The following is a 24,032-nucleotide window of genomic DNA, read 5'->3' as shown; positions in this document are numbered from 1 at the left end:
GATTGTCAACAGTAAAAGGTCTCTGGGTATGAGCAACCGAGAACTAATTAGAAATAGAATTTTCACAAGTCTAAGGCTATGTCCTGTGACTTCATGCTGGCTTTGGTTCTGAAGACAGAGCAGGTTCACTTCGCTGTGCATCTGCCAGCACACGGCCCTACACCAGCAGACACTGCCTGCAAACAAGGCTCAGACTGCAGATCGCTGCTTATCATGGACAGCACATACTGGTTTTCTGCTCCTATAGCAACGTGGTCGTTTGATTACGGAAAACGAAGACATTCAATATTTTATTCTCAGGAAGTAAGCACCAAGTCAGAGTATCATCTTGTTAGAATGTTTGATTTTTAATATTTCTATTTGAGTTAATAACTTGAGTTTCACTTAAAAAATCATTAGACAAATTTTGGTTTGGGATTAGGACAGAATTTCCAGCCATCTCCGAAGTGGCTCTAAACATACTTCTGCCATTTTGTACTATGTACTTATGCAAAGCAGAATTTTCTCAGAATTGATTATTATAAAACCAAAATATCAATAAGTTCTTTTTAAAAAAGTGGATATACTCTGCATCCTGCAGGATCAAATATTCAGCCAAGATTCAATTTCTAGGTTAGAGAAACATGCCCATCTCATCGGTATGCAAATTTGCTTTCATCTTTAATAAATGATAACCTGGCATGTATGCTAAAGAGATGTTTTAAAATAAAGTTGCTTATCATTTATTATCAGTAAATCTTCAATTTGGATACCCGGTTTATCTACCTGGAAGTTGTATGAAATTTCTCACATGAAAAGGGGTGGTGATTGGAAAGTTAAGGAGACTTTCTCTCCGAGCTGGTGAAATGGCTCAGCAGGTAAAACATCTGCTTCCCAGCCCCAGGGCACCTCCAGCCCCAGGACCCGTATGGTAGAAAGGGAGGGAGAACCAGCTTCTACAAGTTGTCTTGTGACCTCCACATGTTCAGTGTGGCATGTCACACATACAGGTGTGCACATGCACACAATAAACAAATAAATAAGAACAAGGGAAGGCCAACTCTAGGGAGATGAAAGCATTTCTACATGGAACGAAAGCTTGTGAGAAAGTACACATACAGTCCTCCTCTAAAGGCCTCTCTCTCTCTCTCTCTCTCTCTCTCTCTCTCTCTCTCTCTCTGTGTGTGTGTGTGTGTGTGTGTGTGTGTGTGTGTGTGTGTGTGTGTATGCTTGTAGAAGCCAGAGGCCACTGTCAAACATCTTCCTCATTTACTGTTCACTTTAATTTTTGAGACTTGGTTTCTACTGAACATTGAGCTCACTAGTTATGCTAAACTAGCTGGCTGGCCAGCAAGTCCAAGGATCCTCCCTGTCTCCACCTCCCCAGGTCTGGGTTAAAAGTTCATGCCTCTGCACACGGCTTTTCATGGTGTTGCTGAGGACTGAACTTGTGTCTTCATGATTGCAAGACAAGCACTTTAATGACTGAGGCATATGCCCGGCCCCGATTAAGTCCCCACTCCTGTGTTTTGGATTCATTCAGAGCTCAGCATGTCCAGAATAAACATGCACTGTCGGCTCTCTCCTGCCCTCAGCTTCCCTTCACATCAAGGGCCAGGCTTCCAAGCAGCTTCTCTGAGAATAAAACCCTGAGACTGTAAATGTCTCCCTGTCTCTGCCGTAAAAGGCCACCGCAGACTTAGCGCCCCAGACCCAACAGTTCACCTGTTTCTAGAGTTGGAAGCCATAAATCTGAAGCCATCACCCAGAAATGAAAACCAGGGATTGCTGCCACATGAACTCATGGGCATGGACTCTTTCCCATGTGTTCAGTGTCACGGACTCCGCGAATTCCTTGGCTGGCGTGTCCTTCCTCCTCTCTGCGGTCTTTTTCTTTTTTGTTTTGTTTTGTCATTGTTGTTGTTTTGAGTCAGGGTTTCTCTGTGTAGCCTTGGTTATTCTAGGACTTGCTCTGTAGACCAGGCTGACCTCAAACTCACAGAGGTCCTTCTGCCTCTGCCTCCCAAGGGCTGGGATTAAAGGTGTGCACCACCACCAGGCATCTGCAGGTTTTGCCTCCATGAATGCATCCCTTACTGCTGTGTCTTTGGTATGATGACACCCATGGTCCCACTAACAATGCCATCATGACCACTAACAATTTTGTCTGAGAAGTCCCATTTGCACTGGAAGTGAAAATGTGTCTGTGGGGCTCTTACTCAGAAAGGAGACTCTTCTGCCTTCTGTGGCTACATTCTGTCCCATGCAGATCCCCCCTGCTTCTACTAAGACCTGGTCCCATGCTCTGCATTTTGGGGACAGTGCTGTAACTTCTGCCCCTCTGTGAATTCACTTGAGCATCCCAAGTTGTAAATTAGTTGCCAAGTTGTGCAGGTGTTCCTGGGAATCAGGCAAGACTTCAAAGGCTTTGATAATGTTCCAAGCAGCCCCAGAAAACTTAGGTGGGTAGGAAGTCAGGGAGCAGGCTATTGGTGCTGCTGGCTCCTGTGGAGGGAAAGTGACCCGGGCCAGTAATTAGGGACATGGGTAGAGGGGAAAGAGACAGGATGTCGTCTTTCAGGAATAGAGGGGACACAGGAGGCATGGAGAGCAACGTTCACTTGATAGGTTCTGTGACTTTGTCAGGGCTGGCTTCTGAAGTGTCTGCTGTCATGAGGGTTGTCTTACAATCAGAGAGGAAGGGTCTTAGAGAATATTCCAGGATATGATAAATGGTGTAAGGACAGTATTAACAGGAGGACGGCCATGAAAGTCAGGGACCCTAGACTGGGTGGCATATGGGACAGAAAGGGTACATCTGGGAGAGGGCCCAGGGCTCTGACTGACTGTGGAGCCCTCGATCAGGGGTGTGATGCAGAGGACAGTCCCTGCAGCAGGGCCCAACAGTAGACTCAGCCAGATACAAAGCCCCAACACTGACTTGTCCATACACAAGCTGGGTGACCATAAAGTGTGCACACCCTGATTGTGGAGTGACCATTAGGAGGGGCTGATGGGTAGTTAGGGATTCCATGTACAAAACGCCAGGCCTGGGTGACTTTGTAGAAGACAAGCAGCCATCATTGAGTGGGGAAGTGGGGGGTGTCCCATCATCCCAACTCACACACACAAGGAAAGGGACTTTATTTTTCTATAACTCACATTATGTTGGCAACAAGCAAATATAGGAGAGATTCAATAATATTGGGTTTAGGAGTTAAGCCTACAAGCCCAGACTGATGAATGTAAGGGATAAAAAAGTCACATAATGGAGCTGGGAGACGGCTCAGTTGGTAAAGTTCCTGCCATGTGCACATGAAATCTCAAACGCTCACATGAAAGCAGGCACAGTGATGAGTGCTGTAAACCCAGCCTTTGGGGGTGTTGGGGAGGGGCAGAGTTCACTGGCTAGCTGGACTAGTTTTCTCCATTTGGTTCAGGTTCAGTGAGAGAACTTGTCTCATAAATTAAGATTCAGTCTTTCAGCTGAACTTGCCAGCAGAACTCTCACCATGGGCCACATGGTCTGAGGTCAGAGGAAGACACCAGGGTTCTGTATTTGGTATACAGGCACACGAAACATGTTGAGTGCACCCGGTTGCCTGCTGTGGACTTCGCTGAACAGCATGGCTATATTAAGTGCATCATAAAGGACACCATTCATGACCCTGGCTGTGGCGCTCCCTGGAGAAGGGCATCTCTCATGATCCCTACTTAAGAAGCAAATGGAGATGTTCATCTTTGCAGAGGGAATCCACACCAGAAAATGTGTGTTCTGCAGAAAAAAGGCCCACTCGATATCAGTAATGTTTTGCCCATGAGCACCATTGTAGAGAGACACTGTAGCCCCGCCTCCTAGTAGCCACTACAGGTGTGCCTGGCCACGCCCGTGAGGGCGTGGTCAGGGGAGGTGCAGGATGACATGGGGGGGCTGCGGGGGGGGGGATTCTTAAGGGACCTCAGACACGTGGAGAGCCCTTCTCTCTCTGGCCTTCCTAGCTTGCTGCCTCTGGGAAGGCTCTGGCTTACATTTGGCTGGTGTTTATCTGAATAAAGAAATCTTAGCCTTACGGACTATGGATCATTCTTTGAGCATGCTATACCTGGCACGCTATACACCATGCCTGAGGATACAATGGTGTGTTGTCTGGAGGAGAAGCCGGGAGAAGTTTGGCAAGCGGCACAAGCCTCCAGGAACTATATATCCACAGCCATCCCCTGTGACCCCAGAGACCAAGAAGACCCAAGTGAAGCTGCCTTCAGGATCAAAGGAGGTCATCTTCTCAACCAACAGAGCTATTGTTGGTGTGGTGGCCAGTGCGTGCAGAACTGACAAACCTAGCTTAAAGTCTGGTGGCTGTGTGTTTCACAAGTACAGAAACAGCTGGGCGTGCATACACGGCCTGGCCACAAAACTGTGGAGAATCCCTTTGGAGATGGTAACCACCAGCACATTAGCAAGCCCTGCAGTATTTGAAGAGATCCTCCTGCTGGGTACAAAGTGGGTCCCATTGCATGCACACCACAAATATGTACACACACGTGCATGCATGCAGCACGTGTTTTATAAAGCTGTCAAAAGAGAACTGGGAAACATTAATGGCTGTTTTATTACTCTTTACTCCTTTGGAGGGCCTGCCACAAAGGTCCCAGATAAATCACACAGCAGTTTATTCTTACTTATGAATGCCCAGCCTTAGCTTGGCTTATTTCTAGCCAACTATCCTTAACTTAAATTATCCCATCTACCTTTTGCCTCTGGGCTTTTTCCTTTTCTTACTTCTGTATATCTTACTTTCACTCTTACTCTGTGTCTGGCTGTGTGGTTGGGTGGCTGGACCCTGGTTTCCTCCTCTCCTCCTTTTCTCTTTCCTGATCTCTTTTCTCTCTTTTTCTCCTCCTCTTTATTCTCTCTGCCAGCCCCACCATCCTTTCTCCTGCCTTGTCACTCATCTCTTTATTAGCCTAAGCAGTTGTTTTAGACAGACACCTTCACAGATTTAAGCAAATGCAACATAAAAGAATGCAACGAATCTTTGCATCATTAAACAAATATTCCAAAGCATAAACAAATGTAACACATCTTAAAATAATGTTCTACAACAAACATAGTAACTCTTAGAAGAAATGCAGCATAGCAAGGAAGGAAAGCATGTAAGATTGACTATATCCTGGGGACTTTCCAGCGGGAAGGAGAAGCCTGGAGAGTCCCACCAAAGACAGGTTGGGTCACATTCAACATGTGAACAACAATACATGTCAGTAAGCAGTATGGTTCAAAGCTGACCCCAATGCCTAGCTGCCCTGACATGCTTCCTTGGACCTCACTGGCAGATAAAGCTGTGACCACAGAACCAAGGCAAGAGGAGGGAAGCAAGCCAAGTCCTGAAGGCTAGGAAAGTATGCTACCCTGGTACATTCTGGGAAAATCACATTACTGTATGCTTTAATGTTTAGTGTTCAGAATGTTAAAGTGGATTACCCTACTAGCCAGAGAACCTGGTTTGCACTGGCATTGTCTGTAAGTAATGCACTGTGCACTGATGAGCACTGGTTAATAATGACCAGCTCTCACCGTCTACTGAAACCTTAGGGAGCATTTAAGCCCCAACAAGTGAATCTTCATTCCCCAGGTTCTCTGCCACATCGGTGTCTCCTAAGGTTACCAGGCTTTCCTTCCTGTTTTAACCGGGAACTGAGTCTGCTTTTAGGGAGCTGAGCCCCACAGCTGTAATGTATCCAAGCAGATGTGGGACTGAAACCTGCATCAGGGCATGCGTGCTGATATGCTTGTCCCTACTGGCTTCCGGCTGTGGCTTGTGGTGCTCACCCAGGTAAGCCTGAGCCTGGCTCTTCCCGTAGCTGTCCCTTGGCCTCCCCACTAGCGAGGCCTGTCCCCCGGTGTCACCCATATATTTCTCCTAGTCTTGTGGTAGCATTCCTCCACATCCCAAGCCCGGGCTGAAGGGAGTTCAGGCATTCCACATCTCTGCTCTCACATCCTGAAGCTGGGACGGGTGCCTCCCAGGCCCAGAACGGGAAATACTGCCACCTTTCACTCTCAGTCTGCTGACTGTGAACCTCTGGGCTCCACACTGCATCTGCCCTCCACCATCAAGCAAGGAGAGCTCTTGTCGCGCCTGGAAAAAAGGCAGAATATGAGTCTGGTACAAGACACTGGCTATGCATCAACCCAGAGCTTCTGTTCTTGGGGTCCAGAAGGCTTTCAATAGCTTGAGAGCAACACCATGCATTTACAAAACCTATTTTGAACCTCAACAGCCAGGTATAGGCCTCTTTTTCAATACATTTCCCCCCTAAGAAGCCTGTTCCAAGACTCCTGTGTGAGATTTGGGACAGGTGAGCAAAACTGAGGCACAGCAAAGCATTCTAGTGAACTCTGTATTTACTCTGAGTCCTGGCACGGCAGCTATGACAGACCACTGCAGAATGGCAGTATATAGCAATGGAGGTGTGTTTGGCTCACAGCCTGCAGGTCGGCAGCGCCAAGATCAAAGAGCCACGTGTGAGGAGGGCTTCTTTCTTACATCAGAGATGATAGAACCAGAGAAGCATGAAATAGCAGAGGGAGCCGAGCTCAAGGGTTAGCACACATGACAAACCTATTCCCATAGAAGGGACAGGAATCCATGCAAAGGGGAGAGCACCTGGCCACATCACAAGGTCCCACCATCAACACTGTGGCACTGCAAATTAAGTTCCAAGCTGTCTTTGTTAGGGTTTCTGTCGACACAATGCAACACCATGACCAAAGGCAAGTTGAAGAGGAAACAGTTTATTTTGCTTACACTTCCACATCGTCATAGTTCATCACTGAAGGAAGTCAGGACAGAAAGTCAAACAGGGCAGAAACCTGGAGGCGGGAGCTGATGCAGAGGCCATGAGGAGTGCTGCTTACTGGCTTGCTCCCCATGCTTGCTCAACCTGCTTTCTTACATTACCCAGGACCACCTGCCCAGGGATGGCACCACTCATAATGGGAGGGGTCCCCACACACACAAACACTAACTTAGAAAACGCCCTACAGGCTTGCCTACAGCCCATCTTATGGAAGCATTTTCTTAACTAAGGTTCCCTCCTTGCTGATGGATCTAGCTTGTGCCAAGTTGACATAAAAATAGCCAGCACACCAACACCTGAACTTTGAGCCACCTTCAAACTAGAGCAGCAGGGTTCACACATGGGCGCCCACTTTATGCCAGTCTTTCAGCATCTGCTTCCGGCTGGGCTGTGCCCCAGAAACTGAGAAGCCTTGCATCTGTAGACCAGATACTGTAGACCAGTAAGTAGTTTTCACAATGTTCCGTCAGAACCGCCCAGAACAATTTCTAAAACATGATGCTCAGACCCTTTCTCAGCATTTTGTGGGGCTGAGCTCCATTTGTCCAAGCACTCAACAAAGGATCCCATGCCACCAAATTGGGAATCTCTTGTAGGGAAAGTTCAATTTTCTAAAAATTAGCTCTTTTACCTTTGAGTGGAAAAAAACCACCTCAATTTCTGCAAATAACGTATTATATTGCCAAAGCAGAGGAAAAAATAATAAGACTGTAAGTCAGAAAGTGTTTTGACTTTTGGCAATTTCTAAGGTTTAGAGAACTAGCCCATTTGTCAGAGATGAATGGCGTATTAATCTCCAGCCTGGCTGAGCTCCTGTTGGAGACTAACAGGTCTGTTCTAAAGGCATTCTTAGTGAGTATTGACAGGGCTTCTCAGCTTAAGATAAAAGTAATATAATTTCAAATGCAACAGAACATGGGAAAGGAGGGAAGAATGAATGTGAGAGAGTTAGACAAGGGATCCCCCCACACAGCATCATGGTCTATGCTCGGTCTTCATCTGTGCTGATGTGTATGTACACATACAAGAGCGTCAATGAAGTATGTAGGCACCCGACAGAACTCCGTCAAAAGCTCCCTTTCATGCCAAAAGGCTTCTCAATGGACTTGGGATTTTCATTTATTCGTTCATTTGTTTTTAAAGGCAGTCATAAGTTATGGGTGATGCAACTAGAAAAGCATGGGTGCAGAGCCAAAATGGAGAGTTTGTATCTCAACCAAGAACACGAGGCAGAGAGAGAGAGAGAGAGAGAGAGAGAGAGAGAGAGAGAGAGAGAGAGGTGGCTGAAGGGTTTTACTCTCAAAGAAGAAATGTGTTCCTAAATGCCCCCACCCTCAAACCCTGTAGACTTGTTGCTTTACAGGTTCTCAGCCTGTGAGTTGGGACGCTTTCATAGGATTCCTATGTCAGATACCCTGCGTATCGGATATGAACATTGCAATTCATACCAGTAGCAAAATTGCAGTTATGAAATAGCTACAAAATAATGTTATGGCTGGGCGTTACCACAGCATGAGGAACTGTGTTAAGGGTCACATTAGGAAGGCTGAGAACCACTGCCTTGCGAGGTAAGATGACTTTGCAGGTGTGACTCACTTAATGATTGTGAGATGCAAACCTCTCTTGAGTAGCTATGGACCCAGGACTTCCTGCACGCTAAGCAAGCATTCTATTAGCTAAGCGTCACCCCAGCCCACCCCAGCCCACCCCAGCCCACCCCAGCCACAATGATTAATGTTGCAGTCACATGACTTGGAGAGCCATTATAGCCAGGGCTGCAGGCTGATGGTGCAGGTGCGATTTGACATGTTCCTCATGACCTTTCCAGTGTAGAAAAGCAGAGTTCTCACGTGACCCTTTCCACATGTGCATGGGTGTCTTTACACACGACTGTGTAAGCAGATGTGGTCGGAGGTTCAATGTCCCCAACCCAATGAAAGGGGGTCAGATCAATAATGAAACCAGAGACCGGCGGAAGCCAAATGTCCACATTCCACAGGTTGGAGGAGGGCAACTGCTCACACAGTCTCTTATTTTCAAAAGCACAAATACAGTCCCCTGCTCAGAGACAGCGTGTGTATCTTCTCCCTTGGTCTCTCCACCCCCCTGCTAGGCTTGCTCCCTAGTTAACACAGGGCAAGTGTCACCTGGCCACACATGGGACCTCAAGATGGGAGGTTTTGTAATCGATTAAAAAAACTCGACCTGAATTCGCATTTGACTTTTCCTTATGTTTAATTAAGTCTAATTAAACAATGCTGACATCTTCCTGGCACCTGTGGTGCAATTACGTTAAATATTTAATGCTTGTGAAGGATTAGGCTGCGCTCCTAATCTATAGCTGCAATCTGTTTCCTCTCTGGAGTGCTTTTAATTTAGTTCTGTCTTCATAGGATGAGTTACGTGGAGGAGGAAATTGTTAAGGACTTGGGCACTGGACAAACAATCTGTGCTCCTGGACTGGAGGGTTGAGATGCCAGGCCAGTGCTGCTCACATTTGGGTTCCTGCCCAGGTGTGTGCTCCCAGGGAGAACAGCAAGGCTGAAGGCATCAAGGATCATCAGGAACCTTTGCAAGTTCCAACAAGTCACGTGCTATGGTGACTTGGATGAGAAATGTCCCCCATGGTCTTAGGCAAGTGGACACTTGGTCACCAGTTGGTGGTACTTACTGTTTAAGGAGGTTTGGGTGGTGCTGCCTTGCTGGAGGAAGTATGGCATTGAGGGTGGGCTTTAAGATTAAAAGCCTTAAACCACCTCTCTCTCTCTCTCTCTCTCTCTCTCTCTCTCTGCTTCATGTTCTTGGTTGAGATGTGAGCTCTCCACTTTGGCTCTGCACCCATGCCTACCACCCACTGCCATGCTAACCTGCCATGAACCATAAGCCCAAATAAACTCTTCCTTCCAGTTCTTTTAGGTCATGGTGTTTTATCACAGCAATGGAAAAGAAACTAAGACACCTGGGAAATAGCTGGAACTTCTGTGCATCTCTCTGTCCACTGCACAATGATAACAATAATAAACTAAACAACAATAATGATGACAGAAATAATACAAAAAATGCATCTGTAGGTCTCTATCCCTCCCTCCCCTAACTCTCCATGCTCCCATGGGAAATCAAGGCCCAGGCAACAGAGCTGAGCACCAAGTTTAAGACACTCCTGTCAAAGAATAGGCCATGGTGGTTGAGAATGTTGGTAACATGTCTTGCTCCTCCTGTGGAAGACAATATAATTCTCGTTACTCCTATGGGCAGGAAAGGCTTCTCACAGAAGAGATCCCAAGTGTCCTTCACATGGGTAGCAACTGGCACAAGACCCTGAAGATCTGAAGCTTTGCTTTGCTTCTCTAACAACATTTTAAGTGAATTCAGTAGCAAAAGGTACGTTCAGGTGGTGGCTTCCCCAGTCAGAGCCTATCATAAGTTTCCAGGTCTTTTATTTTTTTAAAAAAAAAATCTGTTTAGATTTATTTATTTTGTGTGCATGAGTGTTGCCTGAATATGTGCACCCCATTCATATAGCACCAAAGTTGTCAGAAGAGGGTATCAGATCCCCTAAAACAGGAGTTACAAGCCACCATGCGGGTGCTGGGAGCCAATCCTAGGTCCTCCGAAACAATGGCCAGTGCTCTAACCACTGAGCAATCTCCCCATCCCAAGTTCCTAGGCCTTCCTTCCTTAGTAGGATCTAGCCAATACTTCCTGCCCAGAAGCCAGACAGAACACCCAGGTATCCTGTACTTGGCACTGAGTGCCTTGTCTTCTCTCTTCATATTTGTGGGCAGAAATCAAAATGGACTCCACTCCTTCAGGCTCATCTCCAACTCCCTGGAAGAGATTCAAGATCAACCAAGACAACAAAGGATAGTTGTAGCTGCTTCGGGGTCCATCTAGGGGTGGAGACAAGGCAGGCTGAGGTAGAGGGCCAGGTACATGGGCAGGATGCAGGCTCCATCAAGAACCTGGGGACATCACCTGGAGAGAGGATGAAGCACCCAGGTTGAGGACCTGCAGGGTAGTTCAGTCCTACACAATCAAGAGGAGACTCAGGGGTAACTGCTGGGAGAATGCACCCCCACGTCAGCTGATGCCTGCTGGGCCAGCCATGAGAACACAGACCCAGCAGGCAGCTGCTCCCCCCACCTGTTGAGGAGGCCGAATGTGCTTCTGCAGGATCTGAGCCTGGTTTTCCAAAGTAACTTTCCACTTATGTAAAATTAATAGGGAGTTCATTACGAAATCCGTGTGGCTCCTTATTAAACTCTTCCTGTCACTGGAAACAGAAGGTGGAGGCTCCTTAAGCTGGGGTTTTGTTGCCCTCTAGTGAGAGAGGTCAGCATTATGTATGCAAAATTATTTTTGCCACTGCATAATTAATGTTAGCTGAGGGGGTGGGGGAGAGAATCCAGCCTCAGCTGGCTACTGATGGTGTGTGTACACCCAAGCACAAACTTCTCCCTTCCCTAGCCCATCCCCCAGCTTGACTTGGGTAACATATGGAAACCACTACTTCTCTCCTGTCACTTTTGTTCCTTGGCAGGGAAGTTGAGTTTTATATGGCTATCAACAGGCAAAGATCCAAGCATAAGGAATAAATCAACAGAGCTGATCCGAGACACAGAGCCTTAATGCATAAGTATATATTTAATGTGTCTGCCGAAAGAATGTCTAATTACCCTGTCATTGAACAAAGCGCATGTTCAACGGTGATAAATTACGCCATCCTTTACTTCTGCAAAACATATGGAGAGTTCGCAAAACCACAGAGAGATCTCTGCTCCATCCACGCAGCAGGACTAGTGGCACCCAGACCAAAGCAGAAGTGAGGAGGAGAGAGAGCTGGGGAGGACCCAAACGCTGGCTGGCTTTCAGTCCCCAACAACTGATCACTTGGGCAAGAAGCAAGCTGTCTCCAAGTGACCAGTCCTCTTCAGCAAGGGCTGTATCTGCATAATTCTTTGTTGTCAGCAGGTTCTCAGAATCTACAATCTGCTATCCTGAACTGTCCATGCCAGGAGGCTGCATTCCAACACTCAACGAGAAGCTTCCAGAAAAGGCAAAGGGGATCCCCAACACAATGCCTCTTGATCTCTCAGGTGCAAGCTCAGGCTGAGTCTTCCCAAGACTTAGTCACAGTCGTCCCTCTGCCTCTAAGAGGTGACAAGATTGGGTTACCACCAGGAGTTGGGAATTTAACAGTCCAAAGTGGAACTGCATACAGCAGGTCAATGTAACACACTATCATGTCCCTTGTGGCTGCATAAAAAGACTAACTTGGGAAGGTAATGGGGATGTGGGCCAGCCTGCCACAGACAGGTACAAGGGTGGCCTAGAGGCCATTCGGGGTGTGATGCCTAATGTGCCCTGAGCATGCTGGCTGTGAGCCTCTGTTGCTGGCATCCAACCCGACCATTTCAGTAAGCAGGTGGTCTCCTACTCATGCCTGCCTCTGTCCCCCTCCATCTCCCTGGCTGTTCTTCCCAGAACCACCTTATACCTTCTCTCTTAGATGCTGGCCATCATGGCTACCCACAAGCCCAAGGCCAGAACTTGGCATTTCATCATGTGTGTCAGAGTGGGATTGTTGTCTGCCCTGTAACCTGGGCAGGACTCGGTCCCGTCCCTTAAGGGATGAGCAGGCACGAGTCCGCACTGCCAAGGGGTCCCTAAAAGCATGCTCAGAGCAGCAGTCTGCTTCCTCGTTGGCGATTGTATTTCTTACTTCTTTGATTATGTTTGAAGTAGCACTTTTATTTACCGACACGGAAGAAAAGGCTTTACTGTGATGCCTCTGTCGTGTGTAAAATATATAGCCAGTAACATCAGCGCATTTATTTGCTTTACTGGATTGAGATCTATAGATGGAAGGGCAAATGAAAAATAAAGATAAAAATCTATTTCTGATACCAGATTGGCTCTAAAACGTCAAAGTTTTCTTTATTACTTTAGTAGCTGTGTATCCTTATTTATCTTTCTCCGTTTGTTTTCCAAGGCTCACAGGCTGGCTGGATGCTGTCGCCCTGGGTATTTGGGACTCTCTTTGCTGCTGCCGCTGGTCTTTTATCGAAGTCTTTGGGGGAAACTCTGGATTCTAGGCATGACGCAGCCTTCATCATCTTGAAATCAGAGCACCTATGACTTCCAGTGTGACACCCCTAGAAGATGAGACCCTCACAAGGCCAAACCTATGAACATTGCTTCATAGGAGTGGAAGTCATCAGACCCTTAGCTGAGATTCCAGCCACTCCCTCCTCCATCATGTGCTCATGGAAGGTATTACAGTATTTACAAGCTGGGAGACCAACTGGGACTCAAGAAGGTGAGGTTCTGGGTGATGCATTTGCCTAAGTCACTCACACTCCGGAATATGACCCATAAATCGAGTGGTTTACCAGTCCAGACCTAGGTGGAATCGTGTCTTTATTCTATTGCTGCTTTTTTAAAATCTGGGGTGGATACAGACAGATTTCCCCAGGGAAAATATCACAACAGTTTCCAAAGGCAACTGAGAGAGGAGTCAGAAAGCCCAGCAGACACCAGCACAGGCTAGCACCTGGAAGTCACGCAGCTGAACTAATGCCTCAGGCATGGTGACCCAGCACACTTTAGTAGGGCACTCTGACCATCCCAGCACCAAGCCAATGATTCTGCAAGACCAGTTAGAGTCTCGGGCAGGACAGAATCCGGTGGCCCTGGAGGAACTCTGCAGCCACTGCAATGCCTTCCAGAGCCCTGCCTGAGGTTGTCCACTGTTGCCAGCATTTGCAGTGTTGAGACTCTCCATGGCACTTCAAGATGGGTAAGTTAGTCCAGAGAGGTGGTGGAGTCACAAGTGCAGAGGGCCATAGCCTGCTAAGGCTCCTAAAAGGCTCATGGCAGGAGCAGAAGCTGTGGGGCCTCCATCCAGGCCTCATCCATGGAACCCATCACCAATGGAAGCTTCCCAGCAGCCAGATGTGGGGGATGTCTATCTGTGTATATGTTTATCTTATTGGTTGATGAATACAACACTGATGGGTCAATGGCCAGGCAGGAAACATAGGCAGGACTACTGGACTAGGAGAAGACTGGGGAGAGGGAGGCAGAGAGAGGCCATGAAGAGACACCATGCTGCCCCAGGAGTAACATGATGGATTATGGGTAAGCTATAGCCTCATGGCAATACATAGATTAATAGAAATAGGTTAATGATTAAGAGAGAGCTAGTCAGTAAGAAGCCTGAGCCATCAACCAAGCATTTTATACTTAATATAAGTCTTTGTGTGTTTATTCGGGGCAAAGCGGCTGTGGGAGCAGGTAGGACAGAAACCTCCATCTTCAGCCAGAAGAGACCATGAGTCGCCATCTTGCCATATCCCCTTCAATTGTCCCTGAATCACCGTTCTCCCAGTGTCCTTCACCAACTCAACTCTCCCTCCAGTGTCTCACCTGACAAATATCTATGCAAATCTGTTCTGAGGGGCGCAGTGGTCAGGAAGGCTCAGTTAGGGGAGACTGGCCGGTCTCAGAACTAAGAACAGCGGTGGCTCGAGTAGCACTGCAGACGTCCTTTCCCAGTCACAAATTAGGACAGGATTCTCGCTGTTCCTAGAGCTGGACATGTCTAGATACTGTGGTCATCAAGTGAGTATTGGATTCTAGGGATGCAGCTGAAGGCCTCATGGTTACAAGACAATGCTACACCCACTGATTGTCTCCCAGAAGCCCGCTCCCCTTTTGCAGAGATTTATTTATTTTACTTATACAAGTGCTTTTTGCCTGCATGTATGTATGTGCACATGCACTCCTGATTGCCACAGAGGTCAGAAGAGGGTGTTGAATGCCCTGGAACTGGAATTATGGATGGTTATAAGCCACCACGTGGGTCCTGGGAACCACCATCCTCTACAAGAGCAACAGGTGCCCTTAACCATGGTCGCATCTCTCCAGCCCCTACCAAGCCCTTTATAAACATTATTTTTTTTGTCCTGCCAGCCATATCTGGAAAGGCTCAGGAATAGGCTGTGACTGTATGTGGCCTGTGGCACCCCCACAGGAACACTGAGTGACTCTGGGTCTTCGTGGCCAGGGGCTTCCGGGGAGATGGAAGATTACATGAGCCAGTACTGAAGGGCATGGATCCTGGACTGTTGTTGTTGTTGTTGTTGTTGTTGTTGGTGGTGGTGGTGGTGGTGGTGGTGGTGGTTTGTTCACTTGTTTGCTTGGTTGGTTGGTTGGTTTGGTTTGGTTTATTTCTAAATCTTTACTTGTATAAATGGTGCATAAGCCCTGTCAACATGCCCAGTCCAATGCATGGTGGTTATTGATAGAGGTAATGTGGTTGCTAAGGGAGGCTAAGTCTTCACCCTTGAAATACAAAAGGTGAGTGAGGGACACCAGTGAATCCCAACATCTACTAGGAGTGTGACAGCCACACTCATGGTTTGGAGCAAATCATGGCTGAATATTTGGAGGGTGTGACCTTCAATCTTCAAACATTTCCCCAAAACCACTCAATGCAGAATCCCAGCTCTCTGATGTCTGTCAAACACACAGGTACCAACTCTCACCTTTGGCAGCAAAGGGGACTGACGTTCCCATCAGTCCTCAGGAGAAACAAGTCTATGGATTGGTGTTCCCAGCAACTTGCCCATAAAACCAACAATAAGACAGTTTTTAGCCCAAAATAATCACAATAAACTGTGCTTGGCATTTTTCACTCATGAAGTTGTAGGCAGGGGAATGTATTTACATTTTCTATGCCATAAATCAAAGGCAAGATAGCATTGTTCCTAATTTATCTTGCAGACTGCTTGGATGGTATCTTGCCACTGCAAATATTTTTAATATTTCTTAAAGAACGGAAGATAAACGGGTCATGAATGCCGAATGTGGCAGTTCTCTTCATACCCCAGAACTTTATTTCAAGGGACAGGCTTTCTTTTCCCTTCAGTTTCTAAGGAAAATAATATTCAAATTATGTCAAGCAAGCACTAACTGTCAACATCAAAATACTGGCTCTGCTCAAGCCTGCCTTTACAACAGGCAACACCAGCCACCGTGATCGTGAGTAGCCTGGTGCACAGAGCCCATGAATTATAAATCAAAAGGCAAAATCGTGTGTTGCTTTTCCTGGGTAGACTCAGAACAGGATACTGGGGGCCTAAGGGAAGATGAGCACTGGTGCTTTCAAAGTGGCTCACCCCCATCACACTGTTGGTTCAGCGGCACTACCTGCTTCCCAGCACCCCTCTCTGTCTGTCTGCAGTGATGCCCCTCACAGAATGCAGCCAGATGCCTAAAAATCACTTTAGCTGCAAGAAATTGTCACAAATTTGGACTCAGGTTCTTCGGACTCTGTATCCATGCAGCAGGGATTTGGCTTGAAGGAAGTCACTGCAGTCTTCATGAGGAAATTCTGATTTAGCAGACAAAACCCTCTACAAGTATAATTACTGAGGAAACAGGTATCCTGCTGAACAGTGCATGCTGTTTCTAAGCAGGTTGGGGACATTCATTTCCCTACAAATTCCTATTATATGCTAATTACCAACCATATTAACCTGTGTTTAAGTTTTATTATAGAATAATATGGCTTCTTATAATTAAAAATCTAAAACCAAAGTGTCTAAATGAAAAGTGAGGTGGTTTCTCTCTGTTGGTGCTTTTCTGTGGGTGGAGGCAGTCTGCCAACACCTGCCTGCCCTCACCAAGTACAGCTCAACTGGACTCCTCAATGATGAACTCTTGTAGAGGTCAACCTGGAAGAAACAGAGGCCCCTTAAAATCATCAGGGAGCTTCTGCTGGCACTCATGAATGGCTCAGGCCCCTTTGCGGAGTTCAGTGGCTGTGGTCAGATCACCATCTCCTGAAAGGGTGAGCTTGGCATTATCTGGAGTTTTTCTAACCTCTGAGACTATATGTTTGCCCCTTGCTATAAAGGCCTCTCAGACAAAGCAAAGAAGCTACTGGAGAGGGAAGAACACAACACTCAGTAGTCTTAGGACTGAACATCTCCAAGGGCTCCATGTGGGATGCAATGGCTTTGACAGGAAGCAACAGGAGTGAAGGGAGGGAGATCTGGAGGTTCATGAGTGACCTTTTCCTCACAGGTGTGTATGAGACACGTCCATGTGGTAGTCTTAACAAACCCTAGCCTAAAGGGTGGGGCCCTCAGCTCCATCAAAGTCTCAAGACTGAGCTTGGGTAGAAGCATCACATGGCCCCTCGCAGGGTCTCTCCCAGAGTCTCTCACATGGCCCCTTGTGGAATCTCTGGACAAGGGTGTAAATGTGAGCAGTGAAAAGCAGTCAGGCCAGTAGCCTGCAAACCACCCTAACACTCAGCCTCACCTGGTACAGGAATGGAATCTCTGCAAGATCTTTGTGGGTTCTCTCCTACAAAGATTGGCTCTTCAGAGAAACAGGGCCACACAGTTCAGGAAACCAGCTGATCTCTAGGCCTGCAGGCTAATCTGGAAGCTGGGGACCCAGGATGACAAAGACCTAAATCAGAGGCCAGAAAAATTAAGAACATGAAAAAGGCAAAATCGGGCGGGAACCATACTCTCCTGTTCCTTAGAGGGCCAAGCTTTCTGTTTGAGGCAGTCTGTTACAGAGACCTTTCCATTTAAATCCCCATCTCACTCAGAAACTCCCTCCACCTAGACATACACAGAACACTGTCTGGCCAAGTGTCCAGGTCACCCTATAATCCAGTCAAGGTGCATGGATCTCAAAGATGTTCTGTTCCCAGCGGCTGTGGTTTAGATTCATCAAGATTCATCCTTTAATCTGGGTGTGGTAGCTCATGTTTGTAATTGCAGTCCTGGAGAGGTTGAGGCAAAAGGATTACCATGAATTCAAGGCCAGCCTGGGCCACATAGCAAAACCCTGCTCTATGAACAATAAACAAACAGGCAAAAGGAACCCATAAATAACCACCTTCTAACAAACTCAGGTTAATACCTCAAGGATGACTGTGGTCCTCAGAAGCCACTGAACATGGCATGGATTGGATTTTGCCCTCCTGGGCCCACCCATCTCCTCCCTCATCTCCCATCATTTGTGAGAACCACTGGCTAGATCTGCTACCAACTCACACTGAGCAAACAGTAACAGGAGGAAACAAGACTCCCAAGGGACTGTTCAGCCCACAGCTAGAGCAAACTCTCACAGTAAGCCCTTTGCTCTAAGGGTTATGAATGTAAACTCAGGGTCATCGATGACATAGTTGGGGCTGCCTGCTCTAAGTCATGGCCACCAACCACCATGACAGGTATCTGCTAGGTTGGCCTGGTGTGTGGAGCTGAAACCTTTTCCCATTTCCAGAATGCTTTTTTCTGGACCAGGAGCATGTCTAGTAAGCAGAAGCCAACGTTGTCACCTGATTCCATGCTCAATTGCCACTACTTAAATAACTCACACATCCTGTGTCCAGTTCCAAGCCATTCCTGGCCCCCACCCGTATTGAGGAAAAGTAGGAAAGATCAGAACCTCATGCTGTCCCAAATATGATTTCTCATGTCATGCTGATGGATACTGAGCCCTTTACCGCCCCCCCACTTCCATCTGTGTAGTCTAGACACTACCTTTCTGTGTGACCCCAAATGTACATAGACAGGGAACATGCCTATAGACCGTTCCCATGAAGGTTTTAGCTCAATGTTCTGCACCCAGATAGAACTCTGTGAGCTTGTTACTCCCATCAGGCATTTAATGAGAAGCACTGAAGTTAAGTTTCGCTCTGCTTGGAAGCAGCCAGCCTCTGTTCAAGCCACAACCAGATTACCTAGAGTCCCAAGAGGTAACCCCAAGGCTGCATCTCAGAGACACAGCTGCAGAAGTGCTAGGCTTTTCCCCAGATGACTCCGCAGAAACCACCCAGCAATGGGGTACTCCACTCCTGCCCACTGCGCCAAATACCAGCAAATCCTTTTCATGTGTCTGGTTCAAACACATCATTCTGGAAGGGCCCAGCTGGATTGTAGTAGAGGCTGACTGTGTGCTGCCCAGATTGGTTGGGTTAGGTGAAGCAAGACCCCACACTGCCAACACAGTCATTGTCACTGTGGCAAAGACAAACCCTGCATGGCGTCCTTTAAGAAGGAACATGAGTTGCCCCTCCAGTTCTCTGATTGACATCTGCTGTAGTATTCAGAGAGGAAACACATCCCTCCTCTTCCACAAAACAGAGGTTTTGGTGGATGCATGTTCGCCCTGAACCAGGCCAAGCAGGTGTCCCAGCATCAGATTTATGATGCTCCTGAGGCCAGCATGGATTCGGCAGTTCCTGGGGCTGATCTCAGCTATCCAACAATGTCCCCAGAGCTTGAGGAGCAGAGAGCACACCTGCAGTTCTGAGAGGACAATGCCACTTTGCTTAAAAATGTGTTGAGTTGTAAAGGAAGAGAAACAGAAGAGAGGTGGGGGGGAGGATACCTGGCCCTCTGCCATGAGTCCTGGCAAATATAAGCCCTGAGGGTCTGTGTCTTCACCCTCCTTCCCAGCTGTTTGGCTGAGAAATGAGGAAATCAGAGAAAAGTGATGGATGACTGTCTCCATTAATACTACAATGAACTTAGCCTCCCCATTGACATCAACAAGCCCATTTGCAAGGAGGTCACCTAGACAGACCTAGAGATGCACAAAGCCCCTAGATGTGGAGAATCAGCACTTGGGTGGCCTGTGCAACCAAAATTGTGGCTGTCCTCTGAGGCTCCGTAGCATTGTTCCATGACAGCCTGTTCCTTTTACACACACACACCCACTGCAATCCTCTCCAGCCACCAGTCTGCTCATCACAGCAAGCCAGTCCTTATCTATCTACAAGGTTTCACTGGGGTTAGGTCATATGAGGGTATTCAGTCTCAGTAATAAACTTGATAGGTTCTAGAATCCCCTAGAATGTGGGCCTCAGGGCATGCCTGCTGGGCTTGTCTTGATTACATTAACTGAAGTGGGCAGTCCTGCTTGCTATGGGTGTCACCATCCCCTGGCTGGGATCACGGACTGTGTAAGTGGAGACAGGGCACTAAACAGCATCACTCTCTGCTTCCTGATTTCAGACGCATGCGGCCGGCTGCTTTAGACACCCATCACCCAGGCTTCCCACCAAGATGGACTGTACCCTTGAAAGGAGAGCAAAGGTAAACTCTTCCTCCTTTTCATGGCTTTTGTCAGAGTGTTTCGTCACAACAACAGGTAAAGTGACTAGGATGGGTCAGTTTCTGAAGGGCCAAAGGACTCCCCAGAGCCCCTGTTGCCTGTGGATAGGGACTTCCAATTTCCTCCATCCTGTCTTCCAAAGGGGCCCAAGCCACCACAGGCATCTTTACAGACAGGGGCAGATGCAAGAACACTCACACACAGGCCCCATTCTAGAAACAGTGGGCCAGTCCAAAGCAGAAGGCAGAGCCAGCTGCCTGTAGAGCCGATTGCCTGTTACAGAACTCTCACACTGGAGGGCCTAGGGTGAAATCGTCATGGTACAAGACTTCGAGTGGAGTGTGGAGATCTGTGAATGCCAAACAGCAAAGCAGACTCATCCCAGGCTACTCTCAGAAGCAAAGGAGTTATTAAAGCAGCCAGAGCACCGGGAAGATGAAGACAGAACACTCTAATATTGCTTCATGGGCTCTCAAGGACAATATTGAAGGCAATTCTCTCTGGGATAAATCAGCTCCACAGAACACCATGATACCAGGTGAAAGCAGCATCTGCCACAGAAAGCTAAATGGCATGCAAACCCCTTATTGTCCAAAAGGCCCATCTCTTTAGCAGGGCCAACTGCACTCCTGTTGTAGCAAAGAGGTTGCCTGCTCTGGTGGCATTAGGAGAAAGCTTCCTGCTCCTGTAGCATGGAAATAATTGGCCCCAGTGGAAAGTTACTCTGTACCCCTGAGTGCAGAGACCAACATTTCTCCATTGCCATTGTAAATATTTAGCTTATGTGTATGAGTGTCCACTGCCTGTATGTCTATGCACATGTGTGTGGTACTCAAGAAGGCCAGAAGAAGTCATCATACCTGGAGTTACGGACAGCTATGAGTCATTGTGTGGGTACTGGAAATACAAGGCAGGTTCTCTGCAAAAGCAGCAGCGTTTGTCACCCACAGGGCCATCTCTCCAGCCCCATGCAGACAGGGATTGAGGATGGGTGATTTACTGGAATCTGGTTCCCCTGAAACCTGTTTCAACTTCATGAATCTCCTATGGGGTGAAGCAGGTTTCAGACGCTGGCTGTGCACAGAGAGATCTTTCTGGAAAATGGGGTGTGGAGTCTACCTGGTCTGTAGCTAGCAGTTCCTTTTCCCCTGGGGAGGAAGTGTCCCCCAGGCATGTGGTCTTCTTGAAGCCTAGCCCGCCTTGCCCCCCCCCCACCGCAGTGAGCCAAGTCCTTCTCTGGGCTTCTCATTGCAACCCAAACCTGTCCCATGTCCTATCTCAAACTCTCCGCTGTGAGTATGACTCCCAGGGAAATCTGTGCCTCTAGGAATTTCAGACATTCCTTCTGGCAACTTCAAATACAATAGGCCCCCCAGACTTAGTCCTGCTCTCCCCAACATGAACAACCACCAATAGCAGGGTCTGGCCCTTTCCCCCTGTCCCCAGAAAAGGGTGTCTGCACCCCCTGGAAGGTCAGGAAGCTGAGGGTAGGCTTCTGTGCACAATGTTTGGGCTGAGGCCTCTGAGTGCACAGCCTGTGTGGTTTCCCTGGGCTGGAGGTTCTCTGCAAAGGAGGGACAAAGCAGCTGCAGACACCCAAGTGGCCTGGCCTCCTCAGATCACCTCAGTTAGTCCCGACCCGGGCGTCTCCTCCAGGACTGAGCCTTGTGTCTCCCTCCTGACTTCAAGACAATGATGGTGTCCATTCCCCACTCATACCTTAAGTCTTGAACAGGAAGATCATGGAGAGGCATGGCCGGCAGTAGCTGTCTCTACTAAGCTGACACTCAACTCCCTCTTTCTCTTTTAGCAAATAGACAAAAGGGGTGTTTAGAACTCTCAGCATCCCCATTTCTGATCGCTGAACTGGTTGTTTCCCAAGGGAGTGCAGGAAGCCGCACAGTTCCCTTCTCCAGGGAGCCATCCTCAGTCTTCTCAGAGGCTCCTGGCACAGCACATCCTATGAATTCAGCTCCTCACCTCCCTCGTAAGCTGTGTGGAAAATGCTGTTCTTTCCTTACAGGCCATGGGGTAAATGCTAGCCCAGGGCCTGGGAGGACCATGAATTTGGATTTTGTTTGGCTTTCTGATTCTTTACTTTCATTGTAAAATACTGCACATGAGCTGTAGTAAATACAGCTACTATAGATGGCCGAAAGGAAAAGCTCTCCCGTCCTCAGAGACATAGCTAAATCACGCATGTGTGGGCTTCCATACATGCCATGTTGAGTACGGTGGTATACAGAGCATGTCAGTCTCCGGCTTAGTTTCTACCTCAGCATAAACACTGTGAAATTCTCAAGAAAAACAAAAGGACCGCCTAGGGAAATGTGGCTGCCTGCCATAGGGAAGTGGGGTGCTCTCTTCCTAGAAGTGAAAGCCTCTGAGGAAGGTGACATGGAACATGAGAACATCTGCCTGGGGCATTGCTTCCAGGTGCCTGACCCCCTAAGTGCTCCACATCTGCATTCCACAAGCTGTCCCCAGATCACAAATTGTCACAATTTTCCTGACAGTACACTGAGTTGAGAAATCTTGACACCCGGTGCTTCCAAAGGTCAAGATCCCAGCCCTGAGGGGCTCGCTGGTACTGCACCCCAGCTTCCTTGCTGGAGATGGATAGCTCCTGAGAGGCAACTGCGGTTTTAGGGAAGACACTAAATCATAGCTCCTTATTTCTCACCCTGCTGAATTTATGAGCAGGTTGTAGCATGCCTTGCCTCTGAAATAGCCAATTAGAAATACAGAAAGATGATCAAGTTTGGATTTCCCAAAAGCTACATGTGTCTCCCTTCTCCTAAAAGAATAAATTATGCCAATTAGGGCTAGAAAGGCTAAAGAACAAGGTTTGAGGAGCTTAAACAGGAAATCAAGCCTTTCAAATAGGCATTTATTGATTTACTTAACCATGTGCGTTTGTGAGCCCGTGGATGTGCCTGTGCCACGCATTGTCAGCTGTCTTCCTGTCTCCTTCCTCACCTAATTTCGTTTAGCCATGTCCCTCACTGACCCCACAGTTCACCAAAACTAGCTGCAGTGAGCCCCAGGGATCCTCCTGTGCCCACCTTCCTAATGCCAGGATTATCCAGTTTTCAGTGGGTACTGGAAATAGGAACCCAGGCAAGTGCTTTAACGACTGGTCTATCTCCCCAGCCCCGAAGGATGGGAGTGGCAGAAGCAACTGGATCAAACAAAAGCCATATTGAATTTTTTCTCCTGAGCCACAAAGCCCAGATCATATGATGTTTGATATATCTGCATATGATGTTTGATATATCAACCCAGCGAGCTTTAAAAAATCACTCATTCCCTCTAATTAGCTCTCTCCAAGGCTCTGAAAGTTACGTGAGCAACATTGTATCACACTGTGTGGACAGGCTGTGTGTGGAGGTTTTGGCCACATTCTTGCATCATTATGCAGGGGACAGAAGCTGACCATTTCTGCAGCACCACAGAGTGTGCAAGTGCTCTGGCTATGTGGCTTGCTAGTTCTGAAGAGCAGGAGGCAAAAATACATAACCAAGTGTGATTTAACAGAACTGACATGCCATTTATTCAACTTTTCTTTGGAACCCTGTGTTTTCAGGCACCGACCTCATTAAAAACCCTGTGAGCAGGATGCAGTCTGGTCCCGTATATATTAATAAAATCATCGATTTTCATGGAGCCGACTCCTCGCTGGCATCGGGGAAACCCAAGAACGCTGTGTGCAAACATCGCTCATGTCAATTTCCAGTGTACCGCTGTTAATATCTAATTCCGAGAGCACAGCTTTCATAGGTAAAAATGAATTGCCGGAAGACAACACACTTGCATTCCTTGTTTCTATTTCAAAGGCACATCTTCATGGATAGTTTATCAGAATACTTCCTGAGATTCCTCCATGTTCCATATAGAACGCTGTTTGTATGTTTAGGGGTAGATGTGTTTAGAGTAAGCTTTTAATAGCAACCTAATCTGCATGGATTTAAAATGGGGTTATGTTGGGGTGTATGGGTGAAGCAGCTTCCACTGAAAAATCGGAAAGGGCAGAGGCTGCAGTCTGG

The 24,032-nt window shown here is 47.6% G+C and overlaps 1 pseudogene; it reads left to right on the top strand.

Moving 5' to 3' along the window:
- Positions 1 to 3,491: 3,491 nt before the first annotated feature.
- The window catches only part of LOC100770496, a 32,207-nt pseudogene continuing 11,666 nt past the window's right edge, over positions 3,492 to 24,032 (top strand).

This window comes from Cricetulus griseus, chromosome 6, assembly GCF_003668045.3.
Source record: "Cricetulus griseus strain 17A/GY chromosome 6, alternate assembly CriGri-PICRH-1.0, whole genome shotgun sequence".
Taxonomy (NCBI): Eukaryota; Metazoa; Chordata; class Mammalia; order Rodentia; family Cricetidae; genus Cricetulus; species Cricetulus griseus.
This window is presented reverse-complemented; position numbering and strand designations above follow the sequence as displayed.